Genomic DNA, 15,669 nt, shown 5'->3' with positions numbered 1-15,669 from the left:
ATTCCTGAGAGCCCTGGAAATTAGAGGCTGTTGTTATGTACAAGTTTAAAATTTCCTTACAATTTAAGGCCAAGAGAGATCATCAGACTGTCTAATCTGTCCTGCACATAGGTGCCTATTAAATGTTGTACATGTAGGCCAAGGTGAGACAACTACTTTCACTAGCCCATAGTATTTTAGTCCTTGAGAAACCAAACCGTTATGTGTCTAAAACAGTACCTGAGCTTCCTATGATGCTTGAGAACTGATAAGGCATGACATGCAACAGAAAAACAGACAACCACAGAAAAAAATCCATGCAAAATATCCATCATCCTTGCCAATCTGAGCTATTAACATTTCTACTGCTCCTGGACTGGGCTTAATTCAAACCCAAGCATCAGATGTCTAAAATAATTTTCTGCATCGGTTTAATCTCTTCCTGGCTACAGCAAGATAAATAATACATGGTTCAAGGGAAGGCAAAAAGTTCTTCTGTAGAATATATGAGACCAAATATCTCTCAGAGGAGTGGCGAAGAGATTCTTCCTCTCTGCTGTAGGCAGCCAACTGGAGCTCTCAAGTATGGGATTTGATTATATTTATTACCTTAATGCCAGCCTGAAAATGTCTGAGTGGGCAGGGTGCAATTCAAGCCATCTTGTTCCAGCCATAATGGAAGAAGTTGCACAGATGCATTGTTCTAATGGATATAGGGCCAGAGGGATCACCAGGGGATCTAGCCTGATGTGACCCTCCTTCCCTCCCTGAGCCTGCTCTGTCCATTAGAAGTTCTTCCAGAAGCTGAAGTAAAGCTGTATTTAAGACAGACAGCCTTTTTTTTAGGACAAGATCAAGCAACGGTGAGTGCACCACCTCCTTCCATAAGTTGTTACAGAGCTAAATTACCTTTACTGCTAGGAAATTACATCTGATTTCAAGGTTGATTACATCTAACCTTAAACTTCCAGTCACTGGATTTAGTTGTGCTTTTGTCAGCAAGAGTGTAAAACCCCACCGTTTTTATCTATCCCTGTATCCTCTCACTCTTTTCTTGAGTAAGTGGAATATGTCCAGCTCTTTAAGCTTTCCATCTCAAGACTTGCACTAGACATGCAAAATATTTGGATTTTTTCCAACATTTCCCATCTTCTTAAAGTGCAGGCATCAGAACTGTGCTTGATATCTTGGAAACATGCAAGGACTGTGCTGAGTCCTCTCCTCACCAGCGTACTGATACCTCATGTAAGGGGTGATTAGGATAATCACTTTTTATCATTCCCTGAGTCTCTGCTCTCTGAGACAGTGTCCATTCCTACAAGCTTTTGGACTGTAGTAAAATGAATTTAGTGTGCTGCTTGTTGGACAGTGATCATTTAGCCAATCAAATTACTGCAGAAGTAATATATCTTTTTTATTTATTGTGCTAAAATGCATTGTGCTACATGCAAGCCTTTAAAGCAAACATTCTATCTCATGGTCTGAAGTGCTGAAAACAATAGAAAACAGTATCAGGTGAAGACTGTTTCTGATTCTGCTGGGAAAGCTCCTCACATTGAATGAAATCTCCCCGTTAAAGGGATACATTTTGAAATTTGTCAGTGAGACACTTCCTAATCCTCTCAATAGGTGACTTGTTAATTCCATGTAATGCAAGACTTGAAATCAAAATGTCATGTGGTATTAAGTTAACTGCCTTGCAGTAATCCAAGTACCTCCTATCAATACAGATGCTTTTCTCATGCAGACCTGCGCGATAACCTATCTGCCCACTGCTTTTCTGACCTCATATTCCCCTCCCCGCTTTTCCTTGCCCTAGTCCTGGCCACTCCCTCGGGCTTTCCCTATTGGTTCCTGTATTCCAACTCCGCCCATGTACCGCCCCATAGCCCCTGAGAAAATGCCCCTGCACCGGAGTCACGAGGTCTCTCTGCCTCTGGGCATTGCTGGGACGAGATGTAACTACTAAAAGATCCTCTTAAACCCTCCTGAGGGGACCCTTCTCCCCTCCTTCGCCGTCACTGGTTGTAGCGCTGACAGCTACCGGAGCAAAACCGCGGAGCTGTCCGGAATGGACTACGGGAGGGCGACAGTGGTCGCACTGCCCTAAGCAGCTCTGCTGAGCTCTCAGGGAAAGCTGCAGCTTGCTAAACTAAACCTAGCATTACAACAGGCCTGTAATCTTTTATATAAGTCTTCGAAATAACTAAAAATTGCACAAGTGTATCTGACGAGACCTAACTTCCACTAACCTGTTTTGACGAGGATTAAATAGATCTATTCTTTTTTTAATATTTAAGTATCCCAGAAAAACATGCTATTTTGTGAGAAGACCAAAACATCAGTTTCAACTAATGGACGTAGCAGAAAAATATACTTCCCTACTTATATTGTTCTCTAAATCAGAGCTAGGTGGAGCATGAGCTGAACAAGTTGAGCTTATTTACAACCACTGTTTTTCTCTCTCAGTTAATGAATTACTGACAGACTAAGGATCTTCTGTTATTTAAAACAGAAACTTGCACCTAAAAGTCACTTCATCTCTCCTCTATGTAGAAAAGAGACTAAGTACAAGACTAGCAAGAGCTTTCAAATGACAGAATCTGCCAAATACAGGGGCACAGAAACTACTGGTGCTTCTTGAAGAGAGTGTTTAATGCCCAGTCCTCAAAGCCTTGTGAGAGTAGCTGTGCTTAGAAATCAAGATGGTCTCTACACTGCCAGCACAGGGCTTAAGAAAGATTAAGAGACACGAAGGATTTGTACTGTCCCTCTGTAAAGAGGACTTTGATTCATTACTAATCTTCTCAGGGCAAAACCTCATCACCTATACACGCAGTAGCACTGCCTATGGGCTAAAAGGAGAATGAAGTCTGCTGGTACCATGAAGCCTAGAGAGAGAGCAGAAACAGGTATCCAATTTAGGAATGCAGCTATAGTGTGAACATTGTGGTTTGTGTTGCTTTTAGTATTCCCAGGTTGGAAAATTTCATGCTTTTTGCTGTTCTTGTGGCTCAACAGAGACTACTGCTCTGGGCCCTGTCTGTGTCCTCCCTTGGAGTACGGAGTAATCCCAGGGAGAATGTACTGCTGACATGTCTTCGCACTGCTCTCTACAAAAAAATCACACTCTGGCCCATGAACAGAATACTCCCCCTAAACTCCTAAGCATGTGCTACTAGAGCTAAAAACATTGTGAGATTTAGCTCTTTAATGTACCTACGTCTACAATATTAATTTCATACTACTGTTTGCTATGAAAATAATTGATCCTGTAATGAAAGGAATATTAGTCAATGGATAAAGAGAAGGTCACTCAGTTTATCTCAGCACTGGAAGAAGTGGTATTCTTTGCTGATTTTTGTAAAAAGCTGTTAATGTCTGGGAAGATCAAGGGAATAGATAGTTCCAGATGATTCTTTAATTTAGCCATTGAAATATTTTGTTAATATTTATAAGATTTTAAGGATCTAATCCTGTAAAGTCATGTTTATATGAATAATCCTTACTCACAAACAGTCTTGCTGAATTATATAGGGTTTTTTGCATTAGAAAAAAATAATTTGTGTAAAGACCAGTACTACCAGGCCCTTAAATATTTACAAACACTCATCAAAATTATTTTATGAGGGAAACTGAAGGACCATCTGGTATCCCCTGTTATTTAATGCTCCCTGATTTTCCTAACTATGTGTAGAAGTCAGGAAATACTAGCATTTTCTTTCTTATCTGAGGGCAGCCAAATTACCTTCTCCTTATCCTTTAAACTTACACTCCTTCCTAACAGAGGACTAATCCTTTCACTTCTACTTATGTAAAATGGACAGGTGATGCCAGTAAGCCAGTCAGCAAATCTGCTGCCGGGCTTGTTCAAGGACCAAAGTTTCTTTCACCTAGAATAATAATATAGTCTTTCTTCTGCACACAATCACCATGACATCAGCAGTATTTCAGTCCTTAAAAAATCTACTTTTAACAGCAAGTAGCTGTGCATCCTTTTTACAGTAATTTTCCCTAGAAAAAGTACTTTATTCTCCTTTTCAGAGATATACTAAACACCCACTTTTCAACTGAAGTTTTAGATGCTTAGCTGCTCTCGGGAGTGAGTCTTTGAATACAAACCTTCAAACCAGCTACACATGTGCAGCTGGTGAAAAAACTTTTTATAAGGTGCAATTTTACAACAAAAACACGTATTTCTGTCTTTTTTTGTGAGGTTCTGTTTTCCTTGGCAATTGCACTTAAATCATTAGGATGAATAACATCATGGCTAATGCAGTAAGTGAAGTTATGCACGCTAAGATCAGTCCTCTCTTATATTGTTGAGATATTTAACAACCCAAACAGTTAATTCCACAAAGTACCAGTAGAGGTTCAATTTTAAAGGGAAATTACTGCATTTTTATCTAATTTTGGTTTTTTGGGTGTTGAGCCAAATGGAAATTAGATCTGCTAACTCTTTTTTTTTTTTGTTAAAAAAATTTAACAGCAAATCACTCCAAGGAGGTTTGCAATGCTGGTAATGTGGTGTATTGCAACCAAGTGCATCCATTCTGGGTGCTATACCCAGTTGTCAGATATCTATATGTCGAACACTAAAAATATGAACACAAGCTGTACTTGAAGAAAGGGCTGCTGCACATTAGATTTTGGGTTATCAACAATGATTGATATTTTTCTACTTCCTTAAAATGAATCTGAGTTGGTTTCAGCTAAATGAATAAAACTCACAAAGCCCGAAAATTGTTTCCCATTGCAAATAATACAGGGCTGGCAGTGCAGTCATGGCTTCTTCAGTCAGTTTCATCAGCTTTGTGACAAAATCAAACACACTGCAAAAAGAAATGCGTGCTCATGTACTATGTTTTTATTTTTAAACTGATTATGTCTTCAAAGATGGTTGAGTCAGTCAGTGTGAGAAATGTGTAAGGAACTCATGAAAGTGATTTTTATCAAGTGTTTTTTTGTATTTGTTATTTTCTCTGATACTAATAAGAATATAAAATGATAGGCTTACATATAAGTGTTCATGAGCCAATTTGCAAATATTCTTAGGAGAAAAAAAAAGCAGGTTTTGATATAGCACAAAGGCCTGGTCCTGCATTATCTTGCTAATATGATCCAGATAGATTACTCAGGGAGGTAAATATTTACTTGGGTAGAAACTCACAGGACTGAGGTTTAATGATGAAAAATGACATTTGGCAATGTATTAGTTGCATGCCTTTCCTTTCTTCCCTCTTCCCTCAAAAGACCACCTGTCTGTGGCCATGGCACTGGTCCTTCTGAGCTAGAAGGTTTATATTGACAATGGCCTATACAGAGATAAAACAGTTTTGTATAGTTAGAGGCAAAAAAAAGCAGCCCAGAGGAAATCAATGCCAATTCATTTTCTGTTCCACGCAGCATCTTAGGCAGCTTCCACCTTAAAGCAAACCAGCTAAGATGGATCTTTCTAAAACCCATCTACTCAGGTGCTCTCAACTGGAGACAGGCAACAAAATTCTTTGCTGCATGAAATGAATAGAAAGTTTACTTTGCAGAGCCAGAGTAGAAAAGTGCACAGCGGAGAATGTATGTTTGAGTGAGAGAGGCAACCAACTGGTGATGTTTCTCAAAGTCTGGGTTATGACAGTCCATGCAACTGCTGCAACACAGAACATTTTACAGAAACACCTCTTGGAGAATAAAGTCACCCTCACATGAATCTTGATAAACCCGAAGCAGGATCTGAATAACTGGATCATCACAAAAGGCTGGTGAGGTTGAGCACAGCCTAAGTTCACCTATTGTAGCAAGTATCATACATTGGCAATGACAGCTGTTCACTCAGATGGGCAAAACAATTAACCTTATTCCTATATTGCTGGGGAACCTGGTGGGCACTGGGGGGAGCAGAAGCACCCTCTGAAGGCACCCCACGGTGATCCTGAGAGGCAGGGCTCTCTCTCTCCGTCAGCCCCGGCGCGAGCGGCCACGACCCTGCCCCTAAATCTAGCGGGTGAGAGCCACAGTCAGCCCCGGGAGGGAGACGGGCAGCATCACCTCTCTCGGACAGCACCTCCCCGCTGTGCGGTGGGAGCGAGAGGGAGGTCTCCTCCTTCTCTCCCTCCCCGCCCCGCTCTCTCCTCCCTCCCTGCCCGCCTGCCTCTGTGCCTGCAGCCGCAGCGCAGGGGCAGGAGGAGCGGCGGCGCGGCAGCCACAGCCTCCCGGCGGGCGCCCGGCGGAGGCAGCAGGGCGGGCGGGCGTTGGCTGCTCCCGGCCCCGCCGCCCCGGCCGCGCCGCCCGCAGGCTCCGCCCGGCGCTCCCATGGCGCGGCGGCCCCGCGCCAGGTGAGCCGCGCTGCCTGTTGCGCCGAGCGGAGCGGAGCCGCCGGGGCCACACGCCGAGAAGTTTTGCGGGAAGGCGCCGCGATGTGAGTTGCGGCGCCCCGCGGATGCGCTGGGCGGGGGGCGGCAGCGCCGGGAGGAAACTCGACGGGGAGGGAGCGGGGGGAAGGCGATCAGCGCTGCTGCCTCCCAGGGGCTAGCGCCGTGCCGTGCCACCTTGCCCGGCACCGATCGGCGAGGGCCAGCGGAGATACTCCCTCCCCCGGCCCGTGCTGGCGAACCTCCGGTGTCCGTGAGTGCTGGGGTGTGACGAGGTCGGGATTCCGCCGAGGCAGCGGGAGATGGGGAGGGAATCCAGAGGCGGAGGCTGCGGGAAGGGGGCTGACACCCCCTCGCTTGGGAGCAAACGAGGGATTTGAGACCCGCGGCCCCCGATCCCGTACCGGAGCGACATCAGAAAAGGGGGTGGAAGATAAAGCGCCCCTCCCATCCGTGTGTGTTCCCGGGGTGCGTGGCCGCTGTCCCTCCCCGGCCGTGTGCGGGCGGGCTGCTGGAGGTCGGTCGCGCTGCTCAGCGTGCGGGCGGCGGCCGGGGCGCCGAGCGGGGCTGCCGGGGAAAGGGGGTGGCGGAGGCGGGGACGGGTGGGAAAACGCCGGGTGTGTTGCCGTGGGATTTTTCCACTTTGAGACCTACCAGAACCAGTTGCTACGGTCCGGGCGGCGGTAGCCGCGATGCGGGGGGAGGGGGGCATCTCTCTCCGAACGCGAGCAACAAATGGCAGCGGCGGGCGGCAGCCGGGCTGCAGGGCAGCGGCGGTGCCTGCTGCGCCCAGGTGAGCTGCGACGCCCCCGCTGCCCGGTGAGGCACCGGGCGGGACCGTAGCGGGTGGCGCTGGAGCTGCCCCGGGGGGGTGTGGCGGGGTGCGGGGTGCCCCCGGCCCGGGGCAGGAACGGGGGTTCGGGGGTCCCGCGGCCGCGGGGGGTCCGTGCGACCCGGCGCTCCGAGCGGGGCACGGTCGCGACCTCAGAACCCGCACAGAAATGTCGTGATCTCTTGCAGCAAGCGGGTACTGGGTACTGTGTGTCTGTGGGAACCGCGGGCTCTTCTCTCGCCTTTCTGGCAAGCTACGCGTCCAGAATTTCCCTCGCCAAAAATTTGGAAAATGCCTCAGATGTGCCAGCGAGAATTCTTCTTTCCTTCTTGGCTTCTGCCTTCAAAAATTAGGAGGTTTTAGAGTATCAGTTAGAAAATGTGAAAGTGATTCAGGCTGCAGGTTATCATCCAGTCTTTCTGATTGTCCCTAGACAGCAGAAACGGTGTAATTACAGAATGAAAACAGCCAAATAACGTGAAAAGCATAAATAGACCAACTGCTTAAAGAGTCAGAATGAGAACCAAGCAAACAACATTTAGTGCTCTCCTCAAAGAAGTAATCCTAGAATTATTTACATAGGTATGAAAATGACAGAATAAACTAAAGCTTTTGAGATTATTGGAATTATTTAAAATATAATTGCCATGTGAAAATGTTACAGATTTGGCAGGGAAAGGAAAATGACCCTTCTTCAAGCTGAAGACTGACTGGGGTAGCCTTTTCTGAATGTTGAAAAAGACCTGTCAAAAATTTCTTCTTGTGGTTACCTGTCTAATAATTTGTACGTTTAAATTGGAAGGTGTGCGTCACGCCCTACTGAAAGCGGTAGCTTGAAGGCTTTGATATAGAGCACCACAGTGTTCATATGGCTTACCTATTGCTATTGTTCGTAGTAATTTAGTTAAAAAGGATAGGCTTCTAGTAGAGGGAAGGAAAATAATCTGTAGAATGAACTAAATTTGCAAAACCTTTGCTACGTTCAGAGTCTAATTTTCTAGTTTAGTTTCTAAATAGCAAAATTGCTCAGAATTAATTATAACCATGATTGCGGCAGCTCTTACTTGTGCAAGTTGGCTGGGTTTCTGTGGGATTACTTCTACTTCAAGATAGCAGGATCAGGCCCGTGGTCAGAAAGTTCCAGTGTGCAGCACCGTGTAGGGTTGTGCCCATTGGCGCTAATGTTTTGGACTTCAGCAAGAGAAGAATGTGAGCTTGAGTCCAGATCTCTTGCATTTATTCAGCTATTGCTGGCAGGGTCACTGAACCCTGATCTTGCCTTCCCCTGAGGTCTGCTGTAAAATTTGTGCTGACTTCAGTCCAACCAAAATGAGCTTCTCCTGTGTGCTTGTAGTTTTCAATCGCCTTAGGGCAGGTTGAAGCTGCTCAGTGTCTTGGAGATCAGGGCCTGAGTGAATGAGGACTGTACATGCAACTATGAAGAATCAATGTGTTTTGCCTCAAATGTGTGATTAATTGAAAAAGAAGTATCATTTAATAGGCATATAAGTCTGTGCTCTGGATCCAGTCCTGAGCTCATAAAGTTCATGAGAGCTTTGCGGTATATAAATGGAATAGCAAGACTTAAGGGTATAGGTGTCTTTTCCTTGTGCTTTATGGGTCCACATTTCAAATATTTTGGGAGGTAGGAAATTCTTCCTGCTCACACTGAAGCAGCGTTAGAGTAAGTAGAGTAACAGAGGAAGTGCATGATATGTCAGCTCAAGAAATATCCTCTGGGAAGAGAACTGGAATTTATAAAATTCAGCTGTATTCAGAAGTGCTAACTCAAGTATCTAAAACCAGAGAAAATGTATTGCTTCATTTCAAAAGCACCTTTAGATGTTCAGTTAAATAATAAGGTACTTCTGAGTCTTGCTTTTAAGGATATTTCCTGTCACTTCACTAGGAATATTTATGAGACTAACACAAGGGATACATGGCTCACTGGCAGGAAGATTTTAAACTTTTTCATGAAGTGGATGATTTAAGCAAGAAGGAATATGGGTAGAAATATTTGTTGTTGCCACTTCAGTTAATCAGAAGATGAACTAAGGAAGGTACTTCCTCTCAGAGTGGTACACTGCATTTGTGATGACTTACAGGATTTGCATGTAACTTCTGTCCTTGTTGTCATCTGCATGCCTGGTCTTTGAATCAGCACGCATTATAGAATGCAAATTAAATTAGTGTTCTGTGGCTAGCAAAATAATGCCCCTAATTTTGCTTCATTCAGTAAGCTTTGTTCATAAGCTTAGAGAAAACTCTCGTGAAGCAATTTAGAAACTTATAATAATGTTAAACAGAACCTTATTTCAAAATGGTGGTATTTTGAGCCAAGAATAAATTATTTGAGTTCATAGAATATGTAGCATTTGCTTTGGCTTGTTTTTAAATTAATATTTTATTTACTAAAAGTAATCTCCAGAAAGTGCAATTGTAATAGAGCACTTCAGTACTGGTATGACTCAAATGTCAGTATGTCTACAGAAAGTACAAGCAAAAAGGATATAGGAATTTCTCAGCACCTTCAATAAGTATTTTTAAAGGGATTACAATCTGTGAATACATGCATGAACAAGGTATATCTTCTGCTCTTAAATCCAGTGTGCTGTGGGTGAAATAGCATCAAATTTAGAGATGTTCTGGTGAATTTAATCTCTGCTTCTAGTTTCAGTCCAGCTCTTTTCATAAGTCGTTTCTGTGCTTCTGTCATTCTGGCACAGTTTGTTGGTCTGGATGTACAGCGGACTTGTGGGTGCATCCCAGAGGGAAAAAGAGTGTGATGTGCTATCGGTTTTACTCACTGCTTCATCAGAGCTCATGGTTCAGATAAACAATTGCTGTGGAACTCACTGTGGAGGAGGATCTCATTAGTTCACATTGCTTAAAGATGCATGATTCTGCTTCATGGAGATTTCTGTGGGTAACTGGTGCCTGTTGTCTGTACTTGTCACTGATGACCTGCACTGCTTATCCCTACAGACTCATCAGCACCTGTATCTTGCTTTACACACTTAGTTTGAACTTGGAAATGCAAATGCAATGCTTACTGTTACCGAACAAGAAAGTACCTTTTATTCCTCTCTCCCTGGATGTTTCAATGCTCCATTGAGTATCTTCAGCAAGCAGATCTTTTTTAAAACAGGTGTATTTCTGACTGACTTCCACTGGGGAAGTCCTTTTATCCTTTTATCCTCATCCCTGCTCCTTGGTTCTGTTTTCTATCAGCAAGGAAAAGGCAATGTTTGCTGAATTAAAATGGTATTTCTTTCTCTGGAGGGTATGAACTTTTGTAGGGATGAAAAAAAGAGGTAGACCAATGGGAACAGATGAAGAAGGCCAGATGCCATCAAAAGAGGGGAGAAGTAGAAGACAACAGGGAGAAAGTAGTGGCTGATCTGAGTAGTTTGGCTCTTGAAGCTGAGTTGATCAGGGCTGTACCATAGCCCTCTGTCTCGGCTCCGTGCTGTGCCATGGATTTGTCATGGGCCTGCCATGGGCCTTCAGAAAAGATGTGGTGGTTGGTTTCAGTGGGACTAGAAGCCTTGGTGAGGAATTGAATTTGGCTTTTCTTATCTCAGCTCCACTGACAGAAAAGAGATAAAAAATGCCTCGTGAGGAAATGGTACTGGTAAAAGGCCTTTTCAAAGCCACATTGAGCTGGATAATTGGACTTTTTACTTAAACAGAGATGAAAATTAGCACTACACATCTTGATGTACTTGATTAAAGTTTACCTCTGCTTTTCAGGGTCAATTCAGTTAGCTAGTTGTGTGTGTTTTAAATGAATTTAGCACTTCATTAATAGCAGTTTCATAAAGCTGCTAACCTATCCTTTGAAAAGAAGAAAAAAGTTATTCTCTGCTTGCCAAATAGTACTATAAAGATATGCTCATAAGAAAAAAGTGAAAGGTGATAGAAGTGGGTGACAACACATAAATGGGATGCTACTCTGGCTTGGAAGCAGGAAAGCAAATGGAGACTATTTAATTATTTAAGGAACAATAAATGAAAAGTCCAGTTCTCAAGTGACAGTAAAAGGAGAGACAAACAGAATTTTAAAAGGTTAGGAAAGGGAAACAATGCATAAAGAAAGTAGAAGGTGGACAGGAAGGGACCAAAGGGTCAGGGGATGGACTTAAAATTTCTGTGGAGTTTTCAGCTAGAAAATATTACCTGTATATTGTGGTGCTTACATAATAGCCAGTATTTTACTCAAATTGGGGAAGTTTAACACACAGTGTTCTGGTGGGTCACTTTGTGTTCCCACTTCATCCTTTGGATGCACAACCTCAGTTACAAGGGCATGTGCTTTTAAAGACGGCATGTCTTAGGTGTTGGGCTGTCTTAAGAGGTTTACATTGTGGATGTTGTTAGTTTTAATGGTGCTATCATTTCCTTCTGTCAAAGTTCTTTCCTCCACCAAATCATAGCATTGATTTTAAATGGAGTATTTTTTGCAGTTTACCAAAACTGGGTTACAAACTTCTGCAACTGTACTCACTTAAGATACTTTGTATGCCAGAATCATGAGTATTCAACATTTCATTCAAAGTGTTTAATATGCATGCACTGGGAGTTAGTGGGACACATGAAAAGCATGTGAGGGCCATTTCCCTCATGTAGATTACAGATGCGTATTGTTTTGGCAGAATTTGCTTCATTAAAAATATTCTTGTAATACTTACAAAGTATACATTTTTATGTGCATGTGAATAATTTGCAGCGAAAGGGTGAAGCCTTTGGACATTCAAATGAATCTATGCTGTTTGCCACTGTAAAGGCATTATAATTAAAAGAGAAGGAAGAGCACTGGGTGAACAGTGTTAAGTTCCTGCAAGTACTCCCTTGCCTTTAAGAGCAGAAACAAATACTTCTTTCTCTTTAAAGATGAACTGCAACAAAATTTTGTATGAAATTGCTTGCTAGGTCATATATAGTTAAGCAAGCAAGGGTGGTTATACATCTTGGTGATGAAAGTTCATCTTATCAACCTTAAAACCAAAATAAATTTAAGTTACTGGTGTTTTAATTCTTGGCTTTTTAACCTGTTTCTGTTCTGGGAGTGGAAATGAAAATAGGCAAAATCTCTTTAAACTTCCATTACAATTATTTTTATTTTTAATTCTTCACATAGCAGTGTTTGTACATCGTTTTCAGTGCACTCTTTTCTTAAAAAAAAACAAAACAAAACAAACAAACAAACAAAAAAACCCCCAGAAAACCTTTTCTTACAATTCTAAAAACACTTCTGTAATGCTTTTTTTCACTCTGAAGATTTATTTGGAAATGTTGATATTCTGTTATACTTACCTTCATTTAGGCAAAAAATGGTATTTGCCAGGAACAAAAATCATAAAATCAATATGTGCAAATATAGGAGTTGCAGAAAGTCCTCAATGGCAGGAGACTGTTCACAAGACTGGAAATTGGTAAATCCAGGGGTCAGTCTTTATAGTATATCTTGCTAGAGCAAAGTTTGGTTTTGTTGTTTGGGGTTTTTTTTTGCCTAGATGTACTGCAAATGCTCTTTAAAATTTATCTTGATTCTTACGTTTTATTAGATGTAATTACTGTTATTAGTGTCAAAAGAGTGACCCTTAGTTCTTTTTTCCTAAAATGAAGTTAACAGGCTAATTCTGCCATTGCAATTTCAAATAGTGTGATAATGTTTCTAAACGTCCTTTTTGCCCTTGTTTTCAGCTTTGTTGACACCAAGTCATTGAGATAAGAATTGGTGACTTTTGAACAGTCTATTTTTAACAAAGTTTGTAATAGAGTATTACTGCTCGTCAATGTGTGTCAGTCCCAGTCTGCACAAGCACTAAAAGGGAAGGTATGTATCATAGGAGATCTGCTTCAAAGTACTCATTTGCAGGTTTTGTTGTTCTCTGGGTGTGCCTGGTCCTGTTCTCTAGGTGGGAGTACCAAGTTTCACTCTGCTGCTACAAGGACATCTCCTCTTTTAAAGCTTAGCGATTCCAAACTAGAATCTTTTCCAGAGGAATGGTCTACATTGTGTTACAAAATGAGATACAAGTGGGAAATTTTAGTTTCTAGGATCCTTAACTTGGAGTGAAACAACTCCTCAAACTTCAGATCACGGTATTTCTCAGACCTTTAGTTGTCACTTCTAACATACTGCATATAATCAAAGCACACAATTCAAATAGAATAAGAATGTCTCTGCTTTGACTGAAAAGCAGCGCATGGGTGACAGCATGCAATCCAGGTAATCCTTTCTTTCCCTGTATGTTTTGAGGCTGCAGAACTGACATGTCATGTCCCTATACACCGGATTTGTGATCCCGTTCTTGGTTATAAGCAAGACTGTTGTCATTGAAAAGTTAATAATTTCTGTTCAGAAAATGTATTGGTTGTTCCCTCTTTCTAGAGTCTTTCACAGGTTTTGCCCTTTGACAGAAAACATTTTATCTGCATTCTGCTCATCATTTTCATCAATTACTTGGTATGCTCGTTGGCGTCTCTGATGCATAGTGGGTGTTAGGAATAATTTCTTGACCGAAAGGGTTATGAAGCATTGGAACAGATGTTTGAGTCACCATCCTTGTAGGTGTTTAGAAGATGTATAGATAAGGCACTTGGGGACATGGTTTAGTGGTGGACTTGGCAGTGCTGAGTTAACAGTTGGACTCAAAGATCTTTTCCAACCTAAATGATTCTATGATTCTATAAATACTTATTTTGCTAGAGTAGGACTTGACAGGATTTAGACATGCAAGAAACCTAAATCTTTGGCTCAGGAAACAATTCTGATGGATACAAATGGTATTTCAATAACTTTCGATCCAAAAATGTTTCTTGCAAAGCGACAGGACTGTGCTTCTTGCCAGTCATGGCAGGTACTCCATCTGTACAAATACCACCTAATTTGAACGAGTCAAGCTTAAGGGTTTTTTTTTTGCACTACCTGCCACATTTTCAACAAATTTCTCTCTGTTCTCTAAACAAGCGTGAGGCAGCAGTGTGGAATGAAATGGACAGAGGCCAAACAATTACTTAATTATAGTAGATTTTTTTAAACACATTGAAAAACAACAGTCAGCTGTGCAGTGTCAGTAGCATTGCAACTTCCCTTGGTTGTGAGCGAAAAAGAGAAAAAATTGCATAAATCTGTTAAAAATTGAAATTTTGTATTGTCTCGTGGTGTTGTATTGTCTAATGCCATCTCAGCCCTTCCCATTGTCATGCTGTGTGAACAACTATGAACATACCAGTTGTGTGCTGTTCTTTCAGCCTGGTTTGTGCAGCAATAATTGATGTACCCTCTTGTATTCAGGCTTTGTTGTCTGAGAGCAGCCCTTTCTCATGAGCTTGCCATGAGGGATATTTGCTGTTATGCCTTTGTCACTGATTTCAGCTCACAGATGTGTATTTATTTTTTCCATGTAAAAAGCTGTCATGCTAGGGATCTTTCTTGAGATGAAGTCTGACCATAGGTCATATCCAATAAAATACATTTTTCATTACTTTCACGATTAGTTTGTATAAAAGTACCGTTCCAGTCTGGACTTTTGGTGTGACTGTATCACCACAAACATAGTTCTCCAGACCCTGTCCGTTCTCCAAAGAACTTTCCTGAGAGAAGCAATCTCTATGCAGTGTCAGCTCCATGCACTGTCATCTTAGTATTTTTTTTCACTGTGGCATGGCATGACTTGGCAGGCAATGCTTTGATGATAAGTAAATGGATTTAAAAAGCTTATGGTCATTTGAATTAACTGGAAAATCATTAGAAAAACATAAGGTGAGTGAGGACATTGCAGGTTGCACAGGTCCTTTATTTCCCCCATGCTGTGGGGTTGCAGAGCAGGTGTTCTGTGGGCTCCCAAAAGGAGTCTTGTTGACTGGAATTAGTGTGTCTTGATTCTTGTTTCATTGAAGCAATTTTTAATCTGTGAGCTAAGACTGCTAGTTTTAAATTCTGATTCTTGAAGCTGTGGAGTGCAGCTTTGAATACCGAGTAAATGCTTGGGCAGCTGCAAAGGGAGACTAGAATACTATCAGGCCTGCAGAGCAGTTCTTCATTAATGTAAAGCCTTGGTGAGCTAGGGGCTGATTCTGTGACCTCATGTGTTTTTCCATTTCCATTTACTTGGAAGTAGCCTCCTCCATTTCCTATTCATCCACAGTTTCCCCAAATTATTTTTTTTAAAGGTATATTGTTGCCTTTCTTCTAAAAATATTTAAGGTAAGGAGTTAGACTGTTGAATTTAACAAATAACAGTATTGTAGTAGAACTGACATTCTTGTAGATGTGATGTGTGTAAGAGGAGCTAATGTGACTCTAAAAGCATTTGATTTCAGCCCTTCCGACATTGTTTCTGCATTTTGGACCAATCAGTTGCAGGTGAAGGGCACTGACAGGGTAACATTTTAGTGACTTTAAATACCACAGCTGACAGAGATTGAATTTTTAAGGATCAGCTCTCAGGGAAGTGCACTTCAGTATTGCCATCTAGAATA

At 42.1% G+C, this 15,669-nt stretch overlaps 1 protein-coding gene across 4 annotated transcripts in view; it reads left to right on the top strand.

Annotated features, from left to right (window-relative positions):
• The first annotated feature begins 6,271 nt into the window (after positions 1-6,271).
• LRRC3B (leucine rich repeat containing 3B) overlaps positions 6,272-15,669 on the top strand; it is a 51,808-nt gene continuing 42,410 nt past the window's right edge. The window contains exon 1 of one of the 4 annotated variants that reach the window (XM_032107771.1): positions 6,272-6,394. The gene's annotated coding sequence lies outside the window, so the exon portion shown is untranslated. Of the gene's footprint in view, positions 6,395-6,499; positions 6,601-6,780; positions 6,865-15,669 lie in introns of those variants that run through there. The other 3 variants (XM_032107764.1, XM_032107781.1, XM_032107783.1) reach the window with 3 other exon arrangements.

This window comes from Corvus moneduloides, chromosome 1 (genome assembly GCF_009650955.1).
Source record: "Corvus moneduloides isolate bCorMon1 chromosome 1, bCorMon1.pri, whole genome shotgun sequence".
Classification (NCBI taxonomy): Eukaryota; Metazoa; Chordata; class Aves; order Passeriformes; family Corvidae; genus Corvus; species Corvus moneduloides.
This window is presented reverse-complemented; position numbering and strand designations above follow the sequence as displayed.